This window comes from Spodoptera frugiperda, chromosome 21 (assembly GCF_023101765.2).
Source record: "Spodoptera frugiperda isolate SF20-4 chromosome 21, AGI-APGP_CSIRO_Sfru_2.0, whole genome shotgun sequence".
In the NCBI taxonomy this organism is placed as follows: Eukaryota; Metazoa; Arthropoda; class Insecta; order Lepidoptera; family Noctuidae; genus Spodoptera; species Spodoptera frugiperda.
Window position 1 is genome coordinate 2351191 of NC_064232.1, and position 15785 is coordinate 2366975.

The window sequence follows — 15785 nt, forward strand, 5'->3', positions numbered from 1 at the left end:
GAGTGATACCACGGCCTCACAGGAAACCGACGTGAAACAACGCTTGCGTTGTGTTTCGTTGTGTGAGTGAGGTTGCCGGAGGCCCAATTCCCCCCTTCCCAATCTTCCCCATCCCCGATTCGCGAACAACAACCCTTAAATTCCTAACTCCCAAAAAGCCGGCAACGCACTTGTAACGCCTCTGGTGTTTCAAGTGTCCATGGGCGGCGGCGATTGCTTACCATCAGGTAATACGTCTGCTCGATTACCGGCCTGTTTCATAAAAAAAAGAGCAAATGGTTGACCGGGGTGGTTTATAGTTAGTCAAGAGACTGACGCAACGATTTTCGATCCTAACAAAAAATGCAAGACTGTTTTCTAAACTACCGGAGCCATAAACGCAGTCTCCAAGCCGCTTGAAAATCTTCAAGCGGCTTCTATTTGCAATAATCATGGCAAAGAGAAATGTGATCCTTTTAGGGTGCTTTTTCACCAAAGACGTCCTATGTTGCTAAGCTGTGAAGATGTAATAGCTAAACTGTAAAACTATGTGACCGTTTCCACTGATACCAAGCTTTGTAGCTGTGCGAGGAAGATACGCAGCTCGATAATAGGATGTATCGATAGTAGGGAAGCCATCCATAGCACGTATCCAATCCATTAGCTAAATCCGTTTCCACAAGTACTAAGCTACGTGTACCAATGAATATGATTGGTGGAAGCCAAACGCAAACACAGCAACGTAGCATAGCACAAACCTATCAGAGCGCCGCGCTCTCGTTAAACGTAAAACTAACTCGTGCTAAGCCCTCTGCTTAGATATCCGTGATACGTAAGTATGATATATTCAGTAAGTATGTGCCCAGACAAATACCCATCTTTTTTTTGAGAAGACAAACAACTTTTTATACGTTTTAATAATGAATAACTAATGTTAAAGATGATATATTTTTTGCTGTAAAAAGTCTAACAATTGGAAATCCCACTTCATATATAATATATCATGTTGTTGTCTAAGTAAGTATTTATAAGTTATTTTTCTTTATTATCAGGTTGCCAACTTTCCGTTTGCGATTTTGTCCGCTAGATGGAGCTATTACAATTTCTTTTTGGAGTGTCAGACTCTTACTGTCAAAAAACCACCCCGTCCCTACTCCTGCTCTTTGAGCCGGAGCTCTAGTAGACCCGCTACGTATTCCGCAGCTCCGGGTCAGACATCAGCCCTACTGGGCCCTTATCTATGGTGGTCTGATGGCTCTTTGAGGCAGTGAGCTACTCTTGCTCATCGCAGACCCGCACTTGCGGTGGTTAGAGATCGTCACGCGATTCCCTGTACCCAGTGTCTTTTGCGTAAAAAGCTTATGTTACTCCCTAAAAAGCAAGCTCTTCTTACAGTAAAAGACTAATTCAAATCAGTCCAGTACTTTCGGAGCTCATTCAAATGAAAAAAAAAACGATCAAATCTTTCCATTTTTAATATTTTTTATATGGATGGAATATCCATGTTGATTTAACTATAAATATCTTCATTGACGTCATACACAAGTTAGTAAGAACTATTTATTAATAACATTTTCCTTCTGACGTCACGCAGTACTATGTGTGAACCATTATAGGATTTAATTCTTGATTAGATAAAACAAAAAATACCCATTTGGTTTGCTAAATCAAAAACATCCATTCGAAGTTACATTTTGGAACGAGCACCTAGCCTCACTGACAGACAGACGAACAATTCAATTTGACGTTACAAAAGTGTCTTATTGAGGATTAATTGAAATAATTGCTTTGACTTTGACTTTTTCATTATTAAGGGTCTCAGCACACATATGGGATCGGAAAGGGATCGTCACCGTATCGCCTCGAGCCGTTTAGAATGGTTTGTATTAAACTCCCTACTGCAACGCACACTAATCGGAATAATAACGTAATCGCCTCGCCTCGGAACAGGCTCCGAACTTGAATTCCCGCGCTTACGGCTCATCGTCCCCACGCTTACGTTTCTCCGTCCCCGCGCTTACGTCTCTCCGTACCGACTAACTATCGTGTTAGTCTAGTCGGTGTCGCCTAGCCGTAGCCGAGTTGACGTCAGGCGCTGCTGATACGCTTTCGTTACGTGCATACGGTAGGTTGACGCCTGGTTGACAGCGAGGCGAAAGGCGTTACGGTTACGATCCCTTTCCGATCCCATATGTGTGCTGAGACCTTTAAGTATCTGTGTGACATTCCGCTGCTGGATTATAAGCCTCATCTACAAAAGAGGCATTTGCCATAATCCACATGGCTCACAGATGGGTTTGGGGGGGGGGGGAATCATGCTGTCTTTTGGGTGAGGCGAGAGCCACCTTGGAACTGGGTGGTTTTTAGTCAGTAAGAGTCTGACACTCCCTCTCACCTCGCCCAAGGCAAGAGAAGGCATTGAATGATTTCCCCCTTAAAAAAATCTAGCCTAGTTGAAACACTACATAAAAACGCAGTAAAATTTTATGACAACATATTTGTATAAATATGTAATAAAGTATAAGTTATGTGTTATTTTTATGTTCAGAGTAAATATTACCTAAGTAGGTATGCAGTTATTTTCTCACGCTTATTTAACGCCTAGTTGAAATTACGGTTAAATAGTTAACCAAAGGTTTCTTTGAACTGTTAGTGGGACAGTTTAAACTTAATCAAATTGTTTCAAGTGTCCATGGGTGGCGGCGATTGCTTACCATACGATACGTCTGCTCGTTTACCGGCTTATTTCCAAGTAAGTTACGTTACTTGAAACAAGAATTCTTTTCTTTTGTTTTTTTTTTTAAATAAACATGTACGTTTACAAACATACAAGTTCACATACACACGACACCCAGACCCGAAACAACAATTTGTGGATCACACAAACAGTTACTCCGTGCGGGAATCGAACTCGCTACACGTTGCACGTTGTCCAGATTTTTCAGAGAGCGCTGCTGCTCCTTCTCTGCCAAATATAAAGTCCTTTAGTCGGGTGTGCGACACCCGCAGGAAGAGTAGAGATGGTGACAAATGTATTCTACTATACTGTCCCAATTGGCTCTTAAACTTCTGTAACTATTTTGTATTGTGACCTAATATTGAGTTCTCATTAAATCGTTGGTAAATGCTTAAGTAAGGTGTTCACAAAAACATAGCTATCTCTTTCCCTCATAAGGGTGATTTTCCACCAGAGATGTGCTATGTAGCTGTTACAAAGATGTAATAGGTAAACTGTGAAACTATGTGACCGTTTCCACTGATAATAAGCTGTGCAACTAGCTGTGCGAGGAAGATGCGCAGCTCGAGTAAGCGATGTATCGATAGAAGGGAAGCCATCCATAGCACTCATTCATAGCACGCATCCATAGCACGCATCCATAGCATGCATCCTTAGCACACATCTTTCCAAAGTTATAAATAAACATTACTTAGCTGAGCCCGTTACCACCAGTGCTAAGCTATGTGTACCGAACTACCGATGAATATGATTGGTGGAAGCCAAACGCATCCACAGCAACGTAGCATAGTTAGCACAACTCTGGTAGAAAAGCAACATTAAACTGTTCTATCAAAGAGATTACGGTACTGAAATAATCACGGAATACAGAAACTAGAAAATAATTATTGTCATTGTGGAAAGGACGTCACAATAATTAACTATAAAATGGTCACGCTTGTTGATCTTCAAGGAGGTGAGAACGGAACGGTTCGCATCCACGTTCCTAATCCGTGCAGCCAGGGAATGGAACAATCTTTTAAGTGTGGGAGAGCCATGCTACGGCACGAATGGGCCGGCTCGACCGGAGTGATACCACGGCCTCACAAAAAACCGACGTGAAACAACGCTTGCGTTGTATTTCGTTGTATGAGTGAGGTTACCGGAGGCCCAATTACCCCCCTTCCCAATCTTCCCCATCCCCGATTCCCGAACAACTACCCTTAAATTCCTAACTCCCAAAAAGCCGGCAACGCACTTGTAACGCCTCTGGTGTTTCAAGTGTCCATGGGCGGCGGCGATTGCTTACCATCAGGTAATACGTCTGCTCGATTACAGGCGTGTTTCATAAAAAAAATCTGCCGGCTTCTATTTTTCCTGAGAAATACAACCCGGGTTTTTTCAAGGTCAGAGTGAATAGGTACTTTCTAAGTCTGTGTGCTCCATCTTCGGCCACATCTTCGCTTCGCCGTCCTGGCAGTAAGCGGGTTGATGGCCAAACGCAGACCTTTCAACCCAACCTTCGACCTTTTCAACATAATTAATGTAAGTGACATACTAAATTAACTAAAAATCGTGGTTTTCTCATTTAAAATAAATAATGGATCTTCATACCTGCTCTAATACAGCATTTCTTCATTAATCTACATAAGTAAACCGTGATTTTTAGTTAGTTAATAACTAAGTATAAGAGGGGTTTGCCATAATCTTCACACTTGGCAAGCGAGTTGGAGATCGCAGTTTAAAGGGTTCAGGTTTATCAGAGAGCGCTACTGTCAGGCTACGTGTCAAATGTATAGTTTCTAAGTCGGGTATGCGACACCCACTGGAAGTATTGGGGTGGTGATTTTATCATACGGCAAAATAACGACCAGGCGATCAACCTACCCTAACATGTGTAGATTTATTGCATTTTAAACTCTATTGTTTCGGAAATAAAGTCCAATATTGATTACGTGATGTGTTTGTATAGTTACACCACTTAAACTATAGACTGATTCGGACTGATAATTTTGTCGAGTTCAAGATTTTTTTTTGTATAACCTCAACCTTCAGAGTTCGAGGTCGTTGCAGTAACGAATTCAATATGGCGGATAGCGTTTTTTATTAACCTTTACTACTATAAAAAAAGAAATATTAATAATTATGTTATCGGCTTACTCATGTAACTATTTGACGAGGAATTCGACTAGTTTCAAGCCATGCTTGAGGCTCATATCATGAGCAGCATTCCGCGACACACAACGCGGCGATTGTTGCGCTGCTACTGAACAGAGCCTTTAGCCAAATGGCATTTAGCGCATGTCTACTTGTAGAATAGAAAACTAAATTGTACAGGATTGACATAAATTTTGACACTTGTCAGTGTCATCCCCATACATTGAGTTTTCTACTCTCTCTGTCGACCAACGCTAAAGAGACATTTGGCTAGAGGCACAGTTACGTCGTTGTTATCGCACAAAGAGTTGCTAGTGCGCGAAGTGGTGGTGGGTAGTGCGGGAATCGAACCTGCAACACGTTGCACGGCGGTCAGTTGCCTAACCACCGCGACAACCGTGTAGTGTAATGTAAATAAGTACTAAGTAAACACACTTAACGCCGCACTCAGAGTCATTTAAGGATTACTTAACCTAGTCCTTAGCAATTGTTTTCGGTACAAAATAATTAAATGTATCTAAGTGCGACAGTTAGTCCCATGTTTTCATTTATCGACAATCAGCTAAAGGAACAAACAATAATAAAAACCTAGAAATTCAAGACCAGAACTAATAAAAAAACCAATCTCAGGTCAAGAAATAAACCCAATGTCAAAAAACAGCAAAAAAAAACACAATTAAAAATCATTAAATTTCACACTCCATCAGCATCTGGTGAGCCGTTTAGTAGATACAAGGGTACAAACGAACAGACAGTTTGTATAAAAAAAGCGAACAACCTTCGATTACAACAAGACCAAGAAAAAAAAAAGGTTCATGGATTTATTGCAATTAATTCTATTTATAACTAATAGTTAGTTATTTTATAATTTTGTAGAAAATGTTGCAAGTTCTCAATGTTTGTGGTCGCATTCAATAGTTGTTTGGTTCACCAATGTCAAGGTATAAAAAGTTTTCATTACGTAATGTTTACGCTTCGCCACGCCTGTTAAACTGTAAAGAGGTAAGCAGTAGTAGTTCAGTGCACCAATTTTTTACCGCAGACCGAAACGATCGGAGAGAAAAAATGCTTTTAGTTTTAACTGAAAATCGAATCTGAGACCTCTATTTTGGTCATTAAGACCACTACAAAATGTATAATTTATGATAAAAAAACATTTAAAAAAAAAGGGAACCACCTCCATTTTTTTAAGTCATTTAATATCCCTAAAACCTTCTCTTAAGTCAGAAAAATACCATGTGTTACCCACCAATACCAACGCTAGATAATTGTGCACATACATACATACATACATACATACGTACAGATCAAATAAGAACTCCTTTTTTTGAAGTCGGTTAGTGAGTGAGTTCGAAATTTTGAAAATCGGATCACAATTAACGGAGTTATAAGGGAACAAACAAAAAAAAAAACAATACTCTGAACATGTTACCTCCCTCATTTTTGTAAGTCGGTAAAAACATAGAAAATATGTATACAACGTGTAACAAAAAGAGGGCATACATATCAATTGCACGGCTTCTAGATAACATAACAAACGATACGGGAAGGGTTTTTCAAACTCATGTTTTCATGGTACCAAGTTATGAATTTTTCAAATCGCGCCGCCGCATGATTCAAAATTAGGTAGACAGGTACTAGGCGATCAGATTGACAGAAGAAATGTTTCGTAATATTAGCGAGTAACCCCTGTAGTGTTGTGACATGTTTGTATGATTTAAAATCAAAAACCAACCAGTACCAAGTAATTGGTACAATTTTTTTTTAATCGTATTTTAAGCTGAAACTTCGTGTAGAGATTCTATTCAACCTGTATTCATCAGCGCTTCTTGATGTATATGGGTATTTTGTTACACGTTGTATAGATACAGGGCACACTGTATACCACATATTATTGTAGGGGGTTTCTATGGTAAGCCAAACTGTATCAATAACATTACGTCATGATTTCTATTCGCTGACGGAGTTACCATTGCCAACTTTTCTACAAGAATTAAACAATATTTAGTTCAGAGAAGGAAAATAAACCGTATTTAAGTGTGGGAGAGCCATGCTTCGGCACGAATGGGCCGCTCGATTGGAGTGATACCACGGCCTCACAGAAAACCAACGTGAAACAACGCTTGCATTGTGTTTCGTTGTCAGAATGATGTTAACGGAGGCCCAATTAACCCCCCTTCCCAATCTTCCCAAATCTTGATTCCCCAACAACCCTTAAATTCTTAACCCAAAAGGCCGGCAAGGCACTTGTAACGCCTCTAATGTCTCGGGTGTCCATGGGCGGCGGCGATTGCTTACCGTCAGGTGATCCGTCTGCTCGTTTACCGGGTTATACCATAGAACACTTCGCTGGCGGGTTGGCAATTACAGTTTATAAAGTTCAGGTTTATCAGAGAGCGCTACTGTTCAGTTTCTATCAAGAAATGTGTAGTCCCTTAGTTGGCTGGCGACACCCGTGGGAAGAATAGCGGTGGTGACTAATACCATGAACCATCACATAATGAAGTAAACAAAACTCCTTCATATTATGTTTAACTGTACATCTGTCTGTCTGTCTGTTCAGTGAAAATCTACGAAAAAAATTATTAATAAGTAATTTATATTTTGTTTCGTGTATATTAACGTCGTCGTTACAAGACATGGCAGCGAAAATTTATCATGCTGTATAGTCATTAGCTTATACAGGGTGTTAATATTTTATTTATTATCAACAGTCGGAAATCGTTCAAAAGTCAAAGTCAGGGGCCTTAGTCTGCTATTACAATTGTGTCAGAATGGTCGATCACTGAGCAGTGCGAGAGGGACGGAGGTATACAACCTACATAGCTCCGTCCCTCTTGCACTGCTCAGTGATCGACCATTCTGACACAATTGTAATAGCAAACTAAGGCTCCTGGCACAGGAAGGCACTTTTGAACGTCAAACAAATTTTACAATATTAAAAAAACAAAATGTCTGTGTGTCGGTCAGTCCTCTAGTGAAGCTAGTTCACTTCTTTCTATTATCTTAGTACAGGCATACAGTGTAGCGGCAATGCACTTGTAACGCCTCTTGTGTTTCGGGTGGCGGTGATTGCTTACCATCAGGTGATCCGCCTACTCGTTTACCGGCTTATACCATAAAAAATACAGTAGTTTTCGAGTTTAGCGCAAACAGACAAATGCGGTGACAGACTTAGTTTAAAGATATGTATGTATATTTGTTTGTATATAATTTTGCACCTAAAGACAGTGGTTTTCCTTGACATTTAGTCGACAATCGTTTGAAAGTTAACCAAGTTGGTATTAGTTCTGATTTTAGTAACATTTATACTATTTTAGACCTTAATGACTAAGCTTTTGGGATCATTTTTCGATGGTAAGAGCTTTTTAGTGTATTTGTTTCTGATAGTAATTGTCGTTATGACTAACTATGCGAGGTCAAGGGTTCGATTTCCATGTAGAGTTAAGTGGTGTTTGGTGTTAAGATGTTTTTTCAAGAATATGTGATTATCATGTAGTTTTTTACTTACATTATATTAATCAATGAAAAAATTAACTTAATATCCCTCTTAGATATAGCTTGGGAGAGTCATGCTTCGGTTTGACTGGTGTGATACCAAAGTTGGTGGGAAACAACGCTTGCGTTGTGTTTCGTTGTGTAAGTGAGGTTACTGGAGATCAATTAGCATCCGAATCCCCAATTCCCCAACAACCTTTAAATTCCTAACCCCCAAAAGGCCAGCAACGCACTTGTAACGCCTCTGGTGTTTCCAGTGTCATTGGGCGGCGCCGATTGCTTACCATTAGGTGATCCGTCTAATCGTTTACTGGCTTATACAATAAAAAACCCATCGTCTGCTTGTTTACCGGCTTATCTATACCATAAAAAAACCGTTTCGCTGAGAATCGAACTTTGACCCTCTTCTTCAGTAACATTCCTTGTCTCTATTATTGAATTCCAAAAGTCTCTGTAGTTTCTTTTTACCACTAAAGGCACAAATACATGAATTTGTATAGTTAGTTTTAAAAAACCAAAAATAAAAAATCAAACACCATGTATACAACTGTTTAGTTTTTGACGATACGTCAATTTTTGACGTTATAAAGTAGCAACGCATCTACACGCGTTCTCAATTTAAAATCCTGGCACGCGATTGGCGGAAGCCTTACCACGTAGAGGGGGGTAGGCCACGCCCCCTTTAAAGGTAGATTTTGTCAAAATAGTTAAGTCAATATCACCATGGTTGGGTCGTACCTTGAATTTTTCCCGAATAAAGCCGAAGTTTCACGAATATAAACGAATCAGAAATTATGGTGCAAAGGTAATGTTTGTCTACCTTTTACAAGGCTTGAATGTCAGCGTAGTAGTTATTATGGCTGAGAACTGTCTAAAGGGTAGGCTGAGGTAGGTAGTTGTACTACCAGTCACATTGAAGGAATCTGTTGCCTCACCTTCAGTTAAGACCTTCGATCTGGTATTGCGAGTATCCATGGGCGGTAAGATCACTGATCGCTTACCATCAAGTGATCCCAGTTTCTAACTAACTATCCTTAAAAATAACTTTTTAAAAGACTCGGTCATGTTCATCAACGGAGAAACGAGTAACAGCATACTCTAAACTTACCCCTTTTTAAGGGGGGAAAATCATCCAATGACTTCACCCGCCTTGGGTAAGGCGAGAGGTAGTGTCAGACTCTTATTGACTAAAAACCACCCCGTTCTTACACCTGCTTTGAGCCGGATCCCCGGTTAACCCGTTAGGTGCTGCCCGGTCTCTACCTCTTACCCGGCAGTAATGTTAAGTTAAGTAAGTAATGTTACGACACCCACTAGAAAGGCAGAGCTGGTTACTTTGGTAACGAACCCGCTCTCCTCTGCAGTCACCACATTTTATTGTCTCAATTTTAATTAAAACAATACTGAAGTGTGGGAGAGCCATGCTTCGGCACGAATGGGCCGGCTCGACCGGAGTGATACCACGGCCTCACAGAAAACCGACGTGAAACAACGCTTGCTTTGTGTTTCGTTGTGTGAGTGAGGTTACCGGAGGCACATAATGCCACTAAACAATGTACACCTACTTTTCACAATTTGTTTTATTAGTCCCATGTAATAGCGGGGAGCCTATTGCCATATTATTATACCGGGCACAATTCCAAACTCCGTGCTACTACTGAGAAGTTTTCGAGAAACCGAAAAAAGCCCAGTAATGCCAGACCCACGAATCGAACCCGATAACCCTTGTTCAATGATCATATTTACAACCATTCCACCAAAGAAGCAGTATCTAAAAACAAAAACCTAAATAGCAACATAGGAAATACCAAATCACTACGGTTCGAATCCCCGAAGCGTTAAAATACTTGAATAATGTCACGGACAACGCTGGGTAACGGAGCTTGTATTGATCAAACACTGGGTTTATGTCGTGAATGGCTGACGTAAGCGAGAATATGATGACACGACGCCTTGGATTCATAGGTTATATGGGCAGTGTTTTTGTTGCACATTTGACAGTGATTTTAGTTTTTCTTAAGGGGGGAAAATCATCCTCCATTTAAGTGTGGGAGAGCCATGCTTCGGCACGATTGGGGCTTCTCGACTGGAGTGATACCACGGCCTTACAGAAAACCGACGTGAAACAACGCTTGCGTTGTGCGAGTGAGGTTACCGGAGGCCCAATTTCCCCCTTCACAATCTTCCCAATCCCCGATTCCATAACAACCCTTAAATTTCTAACCCTCAAAAGGCAACGCACTTGTAACGCCTCTGGTGTTTCAATTTCAAAACGCGAATACTAAAAAACATTAGCGTAGAATATATTTTTTTACATTTGTCAAAGTGCCCTATTAGTCTCATAAAATTGTCCAGTCTTTCTTTTAATATCATTATTAAAAATCTAAATTTATACAACAGTGACTGTTTTCAGAGTAGTTATCTTCATTTATTAAATCAGCTTTTTTATTTCGATCACTTTCGGTCATTATTTATAGTTATTATCTAGGTATTTACGTGCTTAAGTTAATCAATTAACTCCCTAATTGGTCAAGTGTTAGCAAGTGCGAGTCGTGCAAAGTATTACTGGGCTTTCTCTGAAAATTTCTAAGTAATAAGTAGCACGGAGTCGTGCCCGTGCATGGCAATAGGCTCACCCCCTATTACATGGGACTTGTAATAGAAAAGTAGGTGTACATTGTACAACGATACTTCTATTTACCCAACCTCATGAGACTACGGAGAGCAACTCTTTCAAAATTATAATTTTAGATAATCACTACAATAGATTTCATGCAAAAATTATATAGTAAAAATCCAGTATATTTACAAAATACTATAGATATGACATTACGTTATGGTAAATGTCATTGATTCACAAACAATATAATTGTTTTTTCCCCAAACAACCCTTAATTCATATTATTACCCCGATCACCGCACACATGAGGTAGGGTTGTCACCAATTATAAACGGATATACGCATTAAACGGGGCCGTGAGACTGACCTGTCAGCTATTACTAAATTACAGTAATTACCTAAATTGTTTGACACCCCTATCTTTCAAAAAGGGTCGACACACGTACTTAGGTATCGTCATGAGCTAATGTTCACATGTAAACAGCAGCTCGTGTAGTGTAGATGTCCAGTCAACAAGGATGTAGCGAGGTTGACTGTCCAGGCGACACACGTACTTAGGTATCGTCATGAGCTAATGTTCACATGTAAACAGCAGCTCGTGTAGTGTAGATGTCCAGTCAACAAGGATGTAGCGAGGTTGACTGTCCAGGCGACACACGTTGGGCTCGCTGTCATTGCAGCGGTAAGTCCCCTCTTTGAGGAGTGGCTAGAGAGGCGCCACGGCGTCCTCACCTACCGCCTGACGCAGGTGCTTACCGGACATGGAAGCTTCGGTAGGTTCCTGTTTCTGATTGGGCGGGAGGAAACGCCCGGGTGTCATCACTGCGAAGACCGCCCGGAGGACACGGTGGAACATACGCTTGCGGTCTGCCCTGCGTGGGCTGAGCACCGCCGTGTCCTCAGGGATGTGGTTGGCGACGGCGCCCTCTCGCGTCCGGCACTGATACAAGCCATGGTGCGGAGCGAGGGGGACTGGGATGCCGTCTCCTCCTTCTGCGAAGCAGTCATGCTAGCTAAGGAGGAGGCGGGGCGCGTGAGAGAACGAACCTCTTCACGCCCCAGCCGTCGCGAGAGACACTCCGGGCGTCGGGGATCGCGCGACGATCTCCGGCCACCGTAAGTGCGGGTCTGCGGACGGCGAGCAAGGGTAGCTCGCTGCCCGACCAGAACCAGACCCGTGCGTGCGGCGCGTCGCGTTCTGCGCGCGCCTCAAAGAGCCATCAGACCACCACAGATGGGGCCCAGTAGGGCTGATGCCTAATCCGGAGCTGCGGACTACCTAGCGGGTTTACCGGGGCTCCGGCTCGACGGGCAGGAGTAGGAACGGGGTGGTTTTTAGTCAGTAAGAGTCTGACACTCCCTCTCGCCTCGCCCAAGGCGGGAGAAGTCATTGGATGATTTTCCACTTGAAAAAAAAAAAAAAAAAAAAAAAGGCGACACACGTACTTAGGTATCGTCATGAGCTAATGTTCACATGTAAACAGCAGCTCATGTAGTGTAGATGTCCAGTCAACAAGGATGTAGCGAGGTTGACTGTCCAGGCGACACACGTACTTAGGTAACGTCATGAGCTAATGTTCACATGTAAACAGCAGCTCGTGTAGTGTAGATGTCCAGTCAACAAGGATGTAGCGAGATTGACTGTCCAGGCGACACACGTACTTAGGTATCGTCATGAGCTAATGTTCACATGTAAACAGCAGCTCATGTGGTGTAGATGTCCAGTCAACAAGGATGTAGCGAGGTTGACTGTCCAGGCGACACACGTACTTAGGTATCGTCATGAGCTAATGTTCACATGTAAACAGCAGCTCATGTAGTGTAGATGTCCAGTCAACAAGGATGTAGCGAGGTTGACTGTCCAGGCGACACACGTACTTAGGTATCGTCATGAGCTAATGTTCACATGTAAACAGCAGCTCATGTAGTGTAGATGTCCAGTCAACAAGGATGCAGCGAGGTTGACTGTCCAGGCCACACACGTACTTAGGTATCGTCATGAGCTAATGTTCACATGTAAACAGCAGCTCATGTAGTGTAGATGTCCAGTCAACAAGGATGTAGCGAGGTTGGCTGTCCAGGCGACACACGTACTTAGGTATCGTCATGAGCTAATGTTCACATGTAAACAGCAGCTCATGTAGTGTAGATGTCCAGTCAACAAGGATGTAGCGTAGACTGTCCAGGCGACACACGTACTTAGGTATCGTCATGAGCTAATGTTCACATGTAAACAGCAGCTCATGTAGTGTAGATGTCCAGTCAACAAGGATGTAGCGAGGTTGACTGTCCAGGCGACACACGTGCTTAGGTATCGTCATGAGCTAATTTTCACATGTAAACAGCAGCTCATGTAGAGTTGATGTCCAGTCAACAAGGATGTAGCGAGGTTGACTGTCCAGGCGACACACGTGCTTAGGTATCGTCATGAGCTAATGTTCACATGTAAACAGCAGCTCATGTAGTGTAGATGTCCAGTCAACAAGGATGTAGCGCGGTTGACTGTCCAGGCGACACACGTACTTAGGTATCGTCATGAGCTAATTTTCACATGTAAACAGCAGCTCATGTAGTGTAGATGTCCAGTCAACAAGGATGTAGCGAGGTTGACTGTCCAGGCGACACACGTACTTAGGTATCGTCATGAGCTAATGTTCACATGTAAACAGCAGCTCATGTAGTGTAGATGTCCAGTCAACAAGGATGTATGACTAGTGAAGATTGGCTAGTTTCTACCGTTTATAATTACACCAAACAATTAAGGTTACATCTTTTGTTTTCCTCTTGTCACACGGTAGTAATTACTGCGAGGGCTAAACAATAGAGGGTGAACGGTTTGTGACCTTTCATTTTAAATGGTCAAACCTATTGTATTGTGCCTGCGTTTTTCTATCTGAGGGGATATGTAGAAAGGTTTTCTAGTAGACCACTTTTTCCCATATTTTGTATTTAGTCAATTTTGTTCCTTCACTTTATCGCATTCAGTGATCAGATGGAATCAAAAATATGCTAACAAGACAGCAGTTCCATCATCATTACATTGACGGTTAACAGTCCACAATATTGCGTTTTTCACGATATTTTGTATCTCAGGGTGCTTTTCCATAATAGATGTGCTACGAAGATGTAATAACTAAGCTGTGAAACTAGGCGAACGTTTCCACTGAAAACTACTAAGCTATGTAGCTATGGGAGGAAAATATGCGATGTATCGATAGTAGGAAAGCCATCCATAGCACACATTCATAGCAACGGCACTGATTAATTACCATTAAGTGGCATGACTCCTCATTCCCATAAAACTTTTTATTTAAAGAGGGACTGCCTTCAATTCTCTTTACCTTTTCAGTCAAGTAATATCCCTTAAATCTTCTTCTAAGTCTGAAAACCACTATACCGATAACCGCATCAAAATCGTTTCAGCCAAACGCGAGATAATCGCGTAGAAACATACACACCTATATACAGATTAAATGGAGAACCTCCTTTTCTTTGAAGTTGGTTAAAAAAACTATGTATATCTTGACCGAAGAGATTTTTCAACGGACTTTTTGCAGACCGATTTTTTTTTCAAAATTTAAGCCAGCTGTTTTATACCCTTCATTGGTTCCGTCACCACCTGATATGTACCCTAACCTAATTTATGGCACCCATGCTGCAACGCACCATTGAATCGAACCGGTGCAATATCGGAGCGCAACTTATTGGTCACTGAGCACCTGTGACATGGTCTACTGACCGTCAGTGTGTTGAAGTTGGATTGAAGATTAGTAACGTAATATCACGCTTGTATTTAATTAAAGGGCTAAGTAGAATAATGATTTTAATAAGCTGACGGTATAGGTTTTTTTATGGTGTAACTCGGTAGGCAAGCTGACGGATCACCTGATGGTAAGCAATCACCGCCGCCTATGGACACCTAAAACACTAGAGATGTTACAAGTGTGTTGCCGGTTAGGAATTTTAGGGTTGTTGGGGAATCGGGGATTGGGATGATTGGGAAAGGGGATAATTGGGCATCCGGTAACCTCACTCATACAACGTAGGCGTTGTTTCACGTCGGTTTTTGTGAGGCCGTGCTATTACTCCGGTTGAGCCGACCCATTCGAGCCGAAGCATGGCTCTCTCACTTATATTCGGCTACTGTCATGTGAGAATGCATTTCTTTCCGCGGGTATCATAAGAACCTATAAGAGACCAGGCAGCAGGAATATTTGATAGGCCTGAAGGTTTTAAACTGCGATCTCTCCGACCTGGTAGCCGAGTTCGGAAATTATGGCAAACCCTCTTATTTACCACAGATGGGGCCCAGTAGGGCTGATGCCTGATCCGGAGCTGCGGACTACCTAGCGGGTTTACCGGGGCTCCGGCTCGAAAAGCAGGAGAAGGAACGGGGTTGTTTTTAGTCAGTAAGAGTCTGACACTCCCTCTCGCCTCGCCCAAGGCGGGAGAAGTCATTGGATGATTTTCCCCCCTCAAAAAAAAACCCCTCTTATTTAAGAAAAATCCATAATTCAGCTTTGAACTGTCCTGGGCTGTATAGTGGATAACTTCTAAACTACACCACCTATTAACAGAATTCTGTTTTTGTCGCGATCAATGATAATATTTGCGTAAAAAATCGGATGGCCGATTCGCGTCGGGGGTGCTCATTCGAAATAATTGCTTTGACTTTCCCCCAAATGCTAAAATTACCACGTATCAACTACATCTAAATGAACATAATCACGCAAATCTTTAAAAACTCATCCACGACTAACTAAAAGACATAAACCGTTTAAAATAAATAAATAAATATGTAAATGATTGTACTCA

At 41.8% G+C, this 15785-nt stretch overlaps 2 protein-coding genes and 2 long non-coding RNA genes across 5 annotated transcripts in view; all 4 read left to right on the forward strand.

The window, feature by feature from the left end:
• The window catches only part of LOC118280349 (uncharacterized), a 180825-nt gene extending 173149 nt beyond the window's left edge, over positions 1-7676 (forward strand). The window contains exon 11 of one of the 2 annotated variants that reach the window (XM_050702085.1): positions 7607-7675. The gene's annotated coding sequence lies outside the window, so the exon portion shown is untranslated. Of the gene's footprint in view, positions 1-7606 lie in introns of both variants that reach the window. The other variant, XM_050702082.1, reaches the window with a different exon arrangement.
• Positions 1-15785, forward strand: part of LOC118280188 (uncharacterized) — an 87428-nt gene that overhangs the window by 21014 nt on the left and 50629 nt on the right. The gene's annotated exons all lie outside the window — the stretch shown is intronic.
• On the forward strand, positions 11427-12629 carry LOC126912032 (uncharacterized). Its single transcript, XR_007706645.1, has 3 exons — positions 11427-11528; positions 12421-12498; positions 12607-12629. It is a non-coding gene; the product is annotated as an uncharacterized LOC126912032 (long non-coding RNA).
• On the forward strand, positions 12652-14802 carry LOC126912021 (uncharacterized). The gene is made up of 3 exons (XR_007706633.1): positions 12652-13251; positions 13360-13467; positions 13576-14802. It is a non-coding gene; the product is annotated as an uncharacterized LOC126912021 (long non-coding RNA).